Source organism: Lutjanus erythropterus, chromosome 3 (genome assembly GCF_056507025.1).
Source record: "Lutjanus erythropterus isolate fLutEry1 chromosome 3, fLutEry1.hap2, whole genome shotgun sequence".
Taxonomy (NCBI): domain Eukaryota; kingdom Metazoa; phylum Chordata; class Actinopteri; order Lutjaniformes; family Lutjanidae; genus Lutjanus; species Lutjanus erythropterus.
The window spans coordinates 19795980-19810346 of NC_139319.1; the positions used below are offsets into that span (position 1 = coordinate 19795980).

The window sequence follows — 14367 nt, forward strand, 5'->3', positions numbered from 1 at the left end:
TGACGAGCTGGAAGGAATAACACCTTACTGGTACAAAAAAGTACCCTACACCTCAGGCTTCAGAAAAAAATGTCTGAAGATGTTTATTAAATGTGTTTGTGTGTATGAAGAGATGTGGAGGGATTCAGTAGTTTCTCACAATATTTGAGGAGGGACCTCATTTATAAACACTGTGTACACACTTTCTATGCAAGAGTTGGGATTCATAAAAGTAAAGGCGAAGTGAGAATTTGCTGGTGGCTTTCAAGCACATACTTCTGAAGAGCCTCAGACTCTAATGGTGATTTCTATCAAATCTTCACACCCTGCATCAGTTGTGACTTCTAATAATAAAAACAAAGGGAAATATCCCAGTCTAAACAAGTTATCTGTTGCTTTACACAAAAGGCTGGTTTGCTAAAGAGGTTTTGCCCACTTAACTTCCCTTAAGAACTCATATGTTGTCATAATTACAGCTGCAATATATAGGCCTAACGTTTCCACATTAAAATGTCTAAAAATGTGAGACATATGATATCTAGTTTGTTGAATTATGTATTTACATCATCCTAAACGTCTCCAACAATGGCCAAACCCAGACAAATATGTCATTTATTCACAGTAACTGTGCATTTCCTGCTAGCAGTTGCTAGCTAGTTGCTATAACTGCTGGAAAGATAACAAATACATTGGACGCATCAGAGAGTGATAAAGGATGTCAGCACAAGTGACTAAACAAATCATGGGTAAAACTTTATATATTACATCATCCATGAACATGATTTCTGCCTGAATCATGTTAGATACATTTTCATTAGCTATGGCGGTTGTTTAATAATGAAGATAATAACTCAGAATTTACATATTGTGTGTTTAACTGATACAAGTTCAAGGCAATTTCTAGGAAATCAGAATGCTTGTAAATGTCACAATGTCAAAAAAGGTTTACTTGGCTGTAAAAGTTCATGCACACCTTTGCTTTCTTGTAGACAGGTGCATAGGAGAAAAAATCTATAGGCTAGGTGAGAGAGAATTCCAGCACACTGTCCTTAATGTTGCAGCTGAATATATGACTTTGCTTATACTTTTAGCCTAAGGACCGAAACATTGCGCCTTATATCAGAGAAGAGAGACAAAAGGATTTTTTACTGCAGACATTTTGTCTTGTCATAGTAGAAAAACACAGGTGTTATAGAATTAACAATGGTTCAGTTCAATACAGAAGTGTCCCAGTAAACCATGGCAGTGGAACAATGAACTAGCATGTGCAATACCAGGACCCTGAAATTGAAGCAGCAATATTGGATTCTGCCATCATTAATTTTGTTATTTGCACCTGTGCTTTTCCCTCTGTTACATGTCAAAAATGTCCTCCACAAAAAAGGTTTATGATACCGCGTAATGGTATCATAAATGGTGGTTGCTTTCCTGGTGCATCATACATCATCTGATATTTCATTGTGCAAAATGCGATTACCATTTTTAAGACTAGAAGGGTGTATGGAAGTGCATTACATGCAAGAAAAAAAAATCAAATTATTATTCAATATTAGAAAAAATCAATCTTGCTGACTGTATTTTAAATTGACATGATGTAAAATGCCTGTGCAATACTGACATAGTGATAATTTGATTTTCATTACTGCCTGCCATCTACAAATTTGTCAAGGTAAGGAGTAAATAAAAACAAATGAGTTGAAGTCATCATAGGCCTGTTTAATCAAATGTCAAAACTAATTATGCATCTTGTGTCTTATGACAAGATAGTTTACAATTATGAAGGTGACATGTTGATTTGGCTCTTTAATGAGATTTTTGTCTAGGCAAGATTTATAGAAAATGTATGGGAATTAAGACAGAGAACATTCAATCCAACATAATAAGAGTTCTGTCATGGCAACTGAATGTTTTGAAAGGTTCTGTTTTTGACTTTGTGGAACGGAATAAAATGATTTGTCACGTGGCCATCCTGACTGTTGTGACTGTCTTGTGTCTTCTGTGCCCATGTTAGCTGGGAACCATATGGTTCAGAACACTTAAATAAACAAAATCAATCAATCAATGAAGTCATAATTGAGATTATTCTCAAATAATTAATAGATGCTCAGTCAATATGAAAGTTTCATGTCATGATTATCCTGGCCAAAATAATTGCACCTCTCAACATTATTCTTATAGTCATCAAATTATAGTATAAACACAAGGCACAAACATAATGTATAATCACTTATGATTGTTAATATGTAACATTTCTGTATTAAAATGTTTAATAATGCTAGACATATGTTATATATTTTATTGAGTTGTGTACTTACAATTTTGCAAATGTTTCCAAATGATCCATATCAAACATTTATTCAAGGTAACAAGGTAACTGTGTTTCCTGCAAAGCACTAGTTGCTATATGGGAACATGGGATACATGATATAATTTATACCTTTCATGTCAGACAGATTTTCATCTGCAGTGGTGGTTGTTTAACAATGAAGACAACAACTCCAGTGATCCCATGCTACTTCACAATGTCATAAAAATATGCCTTTTGTCATTCTTGCGGCAGAAATTACATATTGTGCGTTCAAGAAACAAATAGCTTTAGATTTAGATAGGATTTTGGAATGACTGGAAAGAGGAAAGATGCAGACTCTCCTTTGTGGCAATTCAAAGTATATCAGGAAATCAATATAGGACTGTATGTTAGAAGAGGAAGGAAGAAGAAGAAGGCATACTTAATTACATGTTTTCATTCTGTTGTTATTTAATACACATAGGCCCAAAATAGACACACATGCACAAACAGAGTCTACAAATGTGCATTAATGGAGAGATGTCAGAGCCGGGGGCTGCACACATACATATATGTACATAGAGTCAGGCGACCTGAGCAGTTAGGTGGTGCCTTGCGAACTGGCACCACTCCAGCTCCCAGTCCACACTCAGTACTGACTGGGCCATGCTGGACTTGAGCTGGTGACCCTCCAGTTCCCAAGCCAAGTCCAGAACCCTAACTGCTGCTACCTAACAAGACAGCTAGTAGGTCACTGGCAAAAATTTGGAAATCATGATCTGTACTACAATCATATATCGTCCCATCCCTACTCAGTAACAAGTACGAGATACAATGTGATATTGCAGGAAATTACTTTACCCTGTACCATTTTCTTTTGTTTAGTTAAAACAATGTGGGTATACTCTATTTAAGCTAAATTGGAGATATATATATATTTTGTGTGTTTGTTTTTCACTCAGTCTGAAGTGTGAAATGATGAATGTGTCGTTAGCTTCACTCCAAAGTCAACAGGCATATTGAGGAGACCTGGGTCACCCCCAGCAGCGTACGTAATGAATTTCAGTATCATCCTGTTTTTGGACATCATGCAACTAATTACTACAATCAAGGTGAGTCATCAGTAAAGGAGAAAGAGAGCTCAGGCGTACGCCACCACCTGTGGCACTGACACTTAATGAGCAGCAGGGAGGTTCTTGGCATCAGCCTTAACACCAGACCTTTTCTCTTGACATCATTTGTCAAACATTCTTCCTCTTGATACAAAGAGTATTAACTACTAAGAGATGTTGCCTCTCTATGATCATTTTTTGCACGGTAATCTGTACAAATTTATAACACAAAAAGAACAAAGATGAGCACATTTATATGAAAATCAGATCCGTCAAAATAAGACGCCCATTTTATGCTAGCATTGCTGATGAAAATGTGATGCAGACTGAATCAAACTTTTATAAAGAAACTTGCTTGAGGGAAAGGAAAAAACAGAGTTTCAAGTGCATAATTACCGCATGTGCATTGCCATTGAATTTTATTTGTATGTAACACAACTGAAATTATTTTATTTCAAGGACTTTATATAAAACATACTGATCTTTGTTGTATTACAAGGTTCATCTGTCCTTTGCGCTGCTGCTCTCTAATTGAGTTTCATTCAGAGTACTACCTTACCTTGCAGTAAGGACACTAGGGATAAAGGCACAAGTAATTTTCAGTCTAAATTTACAAGTGTTTCAGCCTTTTGCATCAGAGGCTCCTCTGTTCGTTGTATTCTGCTCTGCTTCATCCCAACATGAGAGAGCCTAGTGGACACATGAAGGATGTAGGGGCTTGTTTGGCTCTGGATGAGGCAATAGGCCAGAGTAGTCAGGGCTATCAAAAGTGGGGGCATGCTGCTCCAGAGAGCCGGGTTTTGAAAATAAGCTTGGTGGCTCCCAGTGGGATTTCTGCGTCATCTGACAGCAGAACAAAGTTCCTTTGGCAGACAGAGCCTAGTCACAGGCGCTGTTTGATGTAGTCTCTGAAGCCAAAAACATTAGAGCCAGGACACAAATACATAAAGAAACAGACCAAGTAAAAATGTGCAAACACGTAATTGAATTAAAGACTGTATAAGGGAAAACCCACACACACCAATACACCGAATCTGGGTGAAAAACTGGCTGTGGCAGGTAGCAGTAAAATTCTACCAGCCATGGTGGCGGGTGAAGAATTCTGATCTTGTTTCTGTATAAAAGCATGTCCAACACAGAGTCTGACTGCTCTGCGTTGTGACATGGCAAAATCACTGCCTCTCTCACACTCCCTCTCAACAGGGAACACCTCGCATTGGACATAGCTGCAAGCAATTTAGACCCATATTAATTCTCTCAAACACACACACACACACACACACACACACACACACACACACACACACACACACAAGCAAATGCACACACATACACATGCACAGACACACCTCCACTGTTAAGTCCTTTCCAATACACAATCCAACACATTGCAACACACAAACCTGGATAATTGCTAGTTCTCTTGCTATTTCTGGTTGTAAACAAGTTATATATAATATGTATGATAATAATTATTATGTAAACTTTTCTTAACAAGTGTCATTCAATAATTAATGTATAGTCAATTGGCAAAGATAGCAAACAAATTTCCAAAGGAGGCTGTTGTAATTAACCTACATGGAATATCTGATTGCCACAGAGCCCCTTTTTGTGGCTGTTTGGGCCAGGGTTAATGTTGAAACCTGGGTTCTGTTGGTTTCAGTGGACCATGACTTCCAGTGCAAACTGTGTTGGTTTGCAGTCGAATATGTAGCATTTGCAATGAGCGTTCTCTGCCATGAAATATGGCTGGTATCCTGTAGGTTCAGAGGGAGGTTTTGCCCCAAATGAAAAAGTTCAAATATCTCAGGGTCTTATTCACAACAGAAGATATGACGGAGAAGGACATAAAAATGTGGTCTTGGACTACATTTGGTCTACCTTTTTTCTATATGTTAACCAAATGTAAATGACCGATTTCTTTCTACTGCTCAGTATTTATTTATATGTTTATATATGTACATATGTAAAATCGATTAAAATCGAGTTCCTGTGCTCTGTGGAAACAAACTAATAGCTCTTGACTTCACATAGACTAAGTCTGTAACTCTGGCTGCTAAAGCAACAGCAACCTCAAAGGGTCAAAACTCAAAAAATATTGAATCAAAATACTTCACATTACTTAAGATTCTCAATACGTATCCAATTGAGATAAATGTATTGTCCCAGAGTAGAGTAGACAAATAGAGTAGTGACCTGCCCCATTTTTCTAATTGGTTTTTACTGATCCCGTGTCTGTTTAACTATCTGTAATGTCTTCACTTCTTATCAGTTAGTTAGAACTACATGCTTGTTTAAATTTTTCCATCTTTGCCCAGTCACCATCACCTGTTCTTGGTTTTTGTTTCTTAAACTCTTTATGAGTTTTATGTACATTTGAACGATTTGAGTCATTAGTCAGAGTGGTTATGGTTACAAGATAAAAAACATTTGAAGCTTACAAAAATGCACAGGGAGAACATTTCAATGAGGAACTAAAGGGAATCAAATACATTTTTGTATTAGCTGGTCCACTTATTACAAAATATCCTCTGGACCACATATGCTGTCGGTTGACTGATGAGGGGGGGTGAAACAAGTAGTTGGTAAACAAGTTTAAGCTCGTGTCTGTGTCATTGTACACAGAGCAGCACAACAGCATGACAGGCTTTAAACTTTACAAACCGAGTCTTAAAATTACCACAAACCACAAAACTAACGATGACGGAAGAGGAGAAAAGTGATAGAGCAGCATGATGTGTTGTCAGGCACCTCAACCAGGAGAGCCCTAATACAAATCTATAATTTTCGGACACTTTTAAGGGCATTGGCTAGTTAATGCAACCATCCACATTCTTCAAATAGCAAATAAAGTGGCTGTAATTCAGCAGCGAAAAGGTCAAGACACAGTTACTGTTTAACCTCACATTAGAATAGTGCAGACTAGATGTGGAGGTTTCAGCATCTCAGTTGCTGCCACCCACCTGGAATGTTTGAACACTACAGTGTGCAGAGTTTGCAAAGAGTAGGGCAACAAATAAAATAGTCCATGTCAGTGACAGAGAAGGACAACATGTTCAAGGCAAAAGGGAGGCCGCAAGTAAACAAGGCAGCGAAGTATAACCGCAGTATGGAAAGAAGCGTTCCTGAAAGCACCAGTAATTAATCAAACCTTGAATCAAGAACAAGAGCAAAGGGCTTCAGTGGACACATGATCACTGAAAGCAGGTGATAAAAAATAACCTAGCCTACAGAATCTCAATTAATACTACATCATGCACTATAAACAGAAGTTATCCAGTCATTTGCGGGATATGACAAACTGGACAAGTAATTACTGATATTTTTTTCCTATTTCCATTTTCCCATTACTATTATGAACTTAAAACACAGAAACCAGAGGACAGCTCGATGTAATTCCCATGTTATATTTATGCTTATTGACTTGCAGGACTTGCTTTCATCTTCTTCATATATTTTCTTGTATTATGTTTACTGATGCACCAGTGTCAAGGTATATGAAAACATACTTGCCAATGAACCTGATTCTGACATGATGTAGTTACATGGACTCTATTCCAAGGCCAATCGCTATCGCTTCATTGGAATTTTATGGAATTGAGAAGGTTAAAGTCTTGCCTTGAGTGTCTTTTATCCAACCAACACTGAAAGCTTAAATAAAATTGGAAACATAGTATCTAAGAAGGTGAAGAGGCAAAACAGCTCAAGCTGTCTCAGATATAAAGAATTGCCTGACATAAATAAGAGGAAAAGAGGTTAGAAAAACAAGCACAAACATTTAGTTAAAGTTTTAAACATGTTGTGGCAGGCTTGTGTTCAATAAAGAAAGTTAAAACATGTTTTATCACAGCTGCCCAATTTACACAGTGCAGAGCATTATTTTTGTGTCAGGAGAGAAACATAAAACTAGAGGCGATTTAAGATCATGCTGCTTCCAAAAGCCACCCCCAGATTTATTGGCACACACAGTTTATATCCAACCAGCGATGATACACACTCTCTTTACTCTACCCAATTTGGCCTTTTCAGACAGATTCTTCATTTTTTCCCCCCTTTTTTGATACATACAGTATATACAGACCATCATGTTCACATCACCATGGACAAAATATCAGCTTTTTCAGGCTTGCCATCCAGCGCACTCTATAAATCCTCTCCCCATACATCAACCCAAACTTTCACCCACCTCTAAAGCAGCAAAAATGGGCATATCATGAGGACGGTGCTATATTGATTTTTCTGTTTAAGCATTTCACGGTGCTTACTGAAGCAAACTTTGCATCACATAAAAACACGCTTCAAGGAATTGTAACCCATAGCGACAGCCATGTTCCCCTTGTCACATGCTCCAGTGAGCGTTAAGATGATATTGTTTTTCCTGTTTTGTTTACCCCAGTAGTATAAGCCACTTTAAAGTGATTGAAAGATGGAGAGGGGTGGATCTTTTTTATTGTATACTGTGTGGGAAACCCTTGATGTATACCAGCATAAACCTTCACCGGGTTACTGTCATCACAATTTGATTTAGCTGATATATATTTGAGATAAGATTATGATGATAATAATTAGAAATGCCCACGGCTATCTCAATTTATCTTTGATTACATTTCCTCTGTTCTCAGTTCATCATCAGTTGCAGATTATATAATGGGGTTGATATGTCATCTATAGCACCAGAGAAGACAGAAAATAACACTAAAACTAAAATGAATAAGCTCTATGTTAACTCTCTGTCCACTTGTGACCCTTTCAAACTGAGAGAAACCTCCATCTGCTGGAGGTCGCACTCAATTGCAGATGCACAATCATCTCTTGCTGTTTCCTCACCACACCACTGACAGCCACTGTATGGTGTAAGTGTCTGCACAGACCCCCACCACAATCTTTTCCCAGCTGCCCATCAACATTATCTCTGCAGCGGGCCAATTAGTCATCATCTGCCTTGTTTTGTTGGGCTCACACAGTCAGACGTCCTCTGATTCAATAAATGATTTAAATAATGGGCCTGTAATCATAGATGCTGATAATTTTGAGTCTTATTTGATCCCTCGAATCAATTCAGTCTCCTGACAATACACCACCAACGCTAACCATTTGATTATAAAAACTATCCAAGACTATCAAATAAAATAATCAAATAATCAGCCAAGGACATAAAATCATGCTTTAGAGTTTTCAAATCCATTTTAATTTTGCATGTTTGGTTAAAAAAATACTTTAACAAAACTAATGAGGCAAAACCAGTATTGTCACAAGCTGAAACTTTTGTGTTACACCCTATGTAGAACATGCTGAAGGTACTGCACAATGTCCTTTTTCCTAAAACAGGTAAAGCAGTGGTCAAATGGGAAGTTTGTTCTTATCACGGATTTTATTCTTCTACAAATATACTATTTGTCTTTATTGTGGACTCATAAGTCAGTCTTTAAATGTTTTGTCAAATAGAGACTGAGGACAGTCTCAGCTTTCATTGCTAAAACTTGGTGAAAACAATTAGAGAGTTTAGAAAAACCCAAATGGGAACAGGACCTCAAGTGTAATTTTTTAGAAAAGAGGAATGAGAAGCACTATGTATCAGAAGTCAGTATTTCTCCTTTTATACTAGACATAAAATTATACAATATAATCTCATTCATAGAATGTGTGTGACAGGCTACACAGAATAAAGCCTCAATATTCTCAGTTCTGTCCAAGATGTTAAACTGGAATGGGAACACTGATACAGATGTTTTGGGTCTACTAGTGTCTAAATTCATTCTGGACCTCAACACTCAATGTGCTTAAAGACACACCGAATCAGCTATCCCCTCGGAACCAGGGCTTTACTAGGCATGATAAAAGTAAATAAAAACAAACTCAAATGTATTAGAATCACCCTTATCACCACAACCACCTACATTTGTTAGTTGGACTAGTGATTTAGCAACATGTATTCCACATGAAAAGATAATGTATAACCTGAAGGGGGAGCCTGAACAATTTGAAAATATATGGGGTGGCTTTCTAACATTTTCCATACCATAGTACTCAATCTTCACTCAAATTAGTATTAAATCCTATTATGGTGTGCAAGTCAGACCTGTCTTTTTAACAGTTCTTAATTTATTTTCTTTTTTTTTAAATCCATTCCACTATTTCAACTAAATAGATACACGAGGGATGTTATCTATTCCCTACTTGAAACTGTTTGGTTGTTTTTCTTTTCATTTTTTAAAAAAAATATTCTTACTCCTTTTTTTATTATTCTTTTTGCTTTGAACAGGTTATGTTATGAAATTTTTTTAGTATTGACCTGAAGGGGTGGACGTGTGTGTGTGTGTGTGTGTGTGTGTGTGTGTGTGTGTGTGTGTGTGTGTGTGTGTGTGTGTGTGTGTTGGCAAAGGGTGGTGGTGGGTGGGAAGGTGGAGTGAGATGATCTGACATTTATCTTGTTATATTTTTGTACATTTTTGCTGTTATTTATCCCGAGGGCTGTTGTGTCATGTTATAAAACCAATAAAGATAAAAACAACAACAACAACAACAAACAACAACTTGGGTGTATGTTTGTTAGTGTCCACCACCGCTCAAGCAGCTACCTTGGATTTAGAAATCCCCCAACAATCAGTAGGTGGAGAGATCTCTGATATTCTGGTATCACAAGACCAACTTAATTATAATCATTGTCACTAAATACAAAATAGCCAGTAGTGCAGCACCACTGGGTGAATAAAAAACATATCGTTGCTGTTGGGCACAAACCTTGTACCTCCTTTATGTCTGTCTGTGGGTTGAACAAATATTTAACTATTGAAAAGTATTAAAAACAGCTACTAACTTTGACAAAGACAAAAAACATTTTTTTTTCCAATTCCTGAAAAACAACAGTTTTGGACATACAAGGTTTCTGCCCAACAGCGACAATATTTTCTGCAATAAAACACACATCAATACCTGAGTTAAAATCTTAATGTGTGCATTATTTTCAACAGACAAAAATGGTCAGAATACAAGATAAAGACAAAATATTCTTAAATTTGAAAAAGTCGAGTAATATTAAGAATGTGATATTGCATCAAACAAAACACTGGTGGTGAAAGATCAAAATTGTTATCAGCTGCTAAGATGATAAAGAACAGCCCTTCTTTTCATTTCACAAACAAAACCACAAGTACATACTGTCTGAAGGTGACAAAGCTCCTGGATAATATTGTTGACATCTTGGTTTATTGTTGGATATGAATGATGATGACTTGCACTGAAACATAAACCCTAAACTGGAAGAGTGTGATGTAAGCTAAAAGAAAAAAAAAACAGAAGGTTACTCAAGGGTTTTCATTAAAGAAAAATCCATATCCTTATCAACCATCAATCTGTTATATGGCTGTATCTGTTTGTATGACTGTGTGCATGTGAGCATGTGTGTTTCACCCACACATGAGCAGACACACACTTTCACTCACACTTGTGCTGACCTTAACACCAAAGCAGAGAGCCAAAGCTCTTAAAGTCTTAAAACTGATGGTCTGGATACTCTCATCTCCTGTTCGCTGTGTCAAGTCATTATAGTGCACCAAGTCATTAGCTGATGGTGTAGTCATCCATTACAGCTAAGAGGGAATATAGCAAAGGCAAGGCAGAGATGATTCCAACTTCAAGATGTCCAGATCATGTGAAGGACAATTTTTCTTTCTTTTCCGTGTGTTCAGTATATCTGCGCTGATGTCAAACCTTCAGTGAGTTCTTCAGTGATCATGGGTGGATTAAAAAGTGTATCACATCAGGCGAGTTTCATGTAAAATGCCAAAATCTGGCCAACATGAATCATGTCTACTGTCATCCAAGGTTGGAGGTTTGACTTGATGAAATCTGAAACTCTGATGAAGGACTTTGTTGTAAAATGAGTTATCTTGATGATAATGAAAATGTAGCTCCTTCAAATTCAGACTCCTGTTGGCCAAGCAGCTGGAAATCAGACACTGCTGTGCCTTCATCTTACAGAGACCTGTTTCAATACATCAAACCTGCGTCAACATGCTGCACTTGACGGGCTGACACGTGAGGAGGAGGTGGACAGCTTTTACAACAATGATGCTTCGTGCTCATATACATTCAAAGTTGATGGACAATGTTTCCCACATGCACGCCATATTATCATTACCATCTTGTTCCTACAGATACATTCAATCCAACACAAATAAAAAAAAAATGCACAACAAAATTATGTCCTGGGTATGAGTGTATATATATTGTTTTGTTTTATATTATCATACATTTTGTCCTGTTCTGTTTTGATTTTATGTAACTGAATATGAGTGCAGACTGTAGGGAAAAAAACTGTCTTTAAATTTGGTTTCAGTCAAAGTAACATGTATGCAATTGCTGTCAGTTCCTTACCTGTAACATGCATGTTAGGAGCCTTGTGTTCGTTTTGTGAAGCCCCTGGTGACAGATGCAGTATTAAACGTTAAGTTGTCAAGTATCAGAGAGGGTCAGAACAAAGTACAGGGCTGTTAGGTAATTGTGGTTCGTTGATATAATTATTGTAATCAAACAGAGAGCCAAACTCCCATCCCATTTTCTATCTAGCCTATGTTCCACTAAATGCAGCCAGATAATGAATCTGTCTTTCTAAAAAGCCCAGAAATTACTTAAGATGTGGTAACCAGTAGGATTCTGGTCAAACTGACCATAAAGGCAGTACCACTCTATTATGCAGAGACATGCTATCCCTTTTTTTAATATAAAAGTAAAAGGTCAACTTTATTGTCACATATACAGTTATACTGAGTATAATGTGCAGCGAGATTCAGTCGCTACATTTACAAGGACAGGTTCCTTGTATTAGGAGCAGTGGGCACCACTGTGTCCAGGGACCAATTCTAGTTCAAGCAGGTGGCTTGGTCAGCGGTACTGACTGAAAAATTGATCTAGTACCTAGTTCTCTTGTTGGAGAATGTTCGATTGGCATGCCATGGGCTTTAAACAGTGGAGCAAGTTACCTTTGGACTCTATTATATCTAGCACATTTAGTATGCACAGTCTACACTCATGGAAACATTTCTGATGCACTGCATACAAAAGCCTTTGGCGATACATTGGCATTAGTGAACCCGCTCTGCATTACTTGCTTATATAATCCAAAAATATATCTGTATTCTGTACATGTATTCAGTGACTGGAATATTGCCAGGAACAAAAATCTACACCAAATCTTAGCCCCTGATTCATTATTTGTCAGCAGAGCCCAGTGTAACATTAAAAAATGCCTGACCCATTACTATTGTTGCAGTAATGGTTTATACCACTGGGTGGGGTCTCTTTTTGTTTGATATAATACATTAAAACCCTCGAATCTACTATGCTGTTCTTGGCAGCATTGAAGCTAACTCTCCTGATTTAGTACATTATATTTTACTCTTAGATTAATGTAAGACTGAAGAGTGGAGACTATATAAGATGTGGTTGATACGTACAGTAACATAAAGTAGAACTTGTGGAAAGCCCTATCTCCATTAGCCAGCTATTTGAGAGCTAATGCTAAAGCTCTTACACCACCAGCAACATCACAGTAATTAACTGCCAAAACAAAACACATGAACAGGCACGGTAACTTGGTAAGCATGACACAAATCACTTGGGCTTTATAGTTTTACAAGACCCCAGCTCCAAAGTAACTGAAATGATATATCAGGATCTTTTATTTTACTGGTCTTTGAGTATCTTTATTCTCTATAAACAAAATGTATTATTAGATCTAGTTAACAGAACTAGACAAGGTTCCCTGGCAGCAGTTATAAAGGTTAGAGGTCTTAGAAAATGTCAAGAAGAAAAAAAAGCTCCTTTGGAAATGAAAAGCAATTAGTGTTGTTTTTTGCAATAACAACATATTGGAAATGTTTATTCCTATTCTTGTCCACCTTGATCAAATTATTTCTTTTCAATATATATTTGGCTCTATATATTTCATCTCTATATACATGTTACCAAGAATGGAAGGTGAAGAGGGACAAAATTCAAACCGTCATTTTTGTTTGTTCTAATTCTAATTCTTCACTCCATTTTCAGAAAGGCTCAATATCAAAGTTATGGTATCTGTCAGTAAGAACGCAATGAAAAAAGGTCAGATGGTTAGACACTTGGCTGTTACAAGGATTGTAAGGCCTTGTCACAGCTCATTGTCTTTGAAAATTAATGGGAGAATGATGACAAGGCTAGGAGTGATTCCAGAGAAGTGCAAATCGAGGCGAGAGCGGACCTTCAGAGAAGAATATTTATGTTATAGCTTTATGCTAATATCATGTGGCAAGCAATTACATCTGTATTCAGAATGGAGAGCCTCGCCATAATTGACAATGACACAGAAAGCCTGGCTACAGGACAGTTTGATCAAATGAAGAACGTCATACTCCAGCCTTGACTCACTATTGACTTTTTTGTGCTGGCAAGGCTAAACAATGATTATGAAAAGACTGAGATTGATTCATTAAACAAAGTCATATTTGAAATCATTAGACAAACATGACGATGAATACATTCAAATTATATTATCCTTAGTGACATGAATTTGTGTGTTTTGTATTATTAGTTGTAATCTTAAGGGAACAATGTGTAGCAATTGTGTGTGAAAAAAATAGTACTGCATTCCAAATAGTGAGTTGAAGCCAGAAACTGTATATTTAATAGGTTGAGATCGTATTTAATATATAATAAATGGGTTGAAGTGAGTTGTCAGCGACACTCAGAAAGGTTGCAGGAACGCAAGACTAATAAAAAAAATGAGGATGAGTCCTCGACTGTAAGTTGATCAGCTGTTTATAACTGTGAGTTGTCTGTCAATGTAAAGTTAAGCCTGTTATCCTGCCTGTCAAACTCCATTAACATATTGCGCGTTTACGGTTACATATATCTATGCTTTTACAAGATTATTAATTATTAATTAATTTGTACTCTACTCCACGTGAAACAGACAAAAAAAGAAAAGAAAAAAAGAGGAAGAAGTTATTTGAA

General features: G+C 37.0%; 1 protein-coding gene across 1 annotated transcript in view; it reads right to left on the reverse strand.

The window, feature by feature from the left end:
- ctnna2 (catenin (cadherin-associated protein), alpha 2) overlaps nt 1–14367 on the reverse strand; it is a 391099-nt gene that overhangs the window by 138402 nt on the left and 238330 nt on the right. The window lies entirely within an intron of this gene.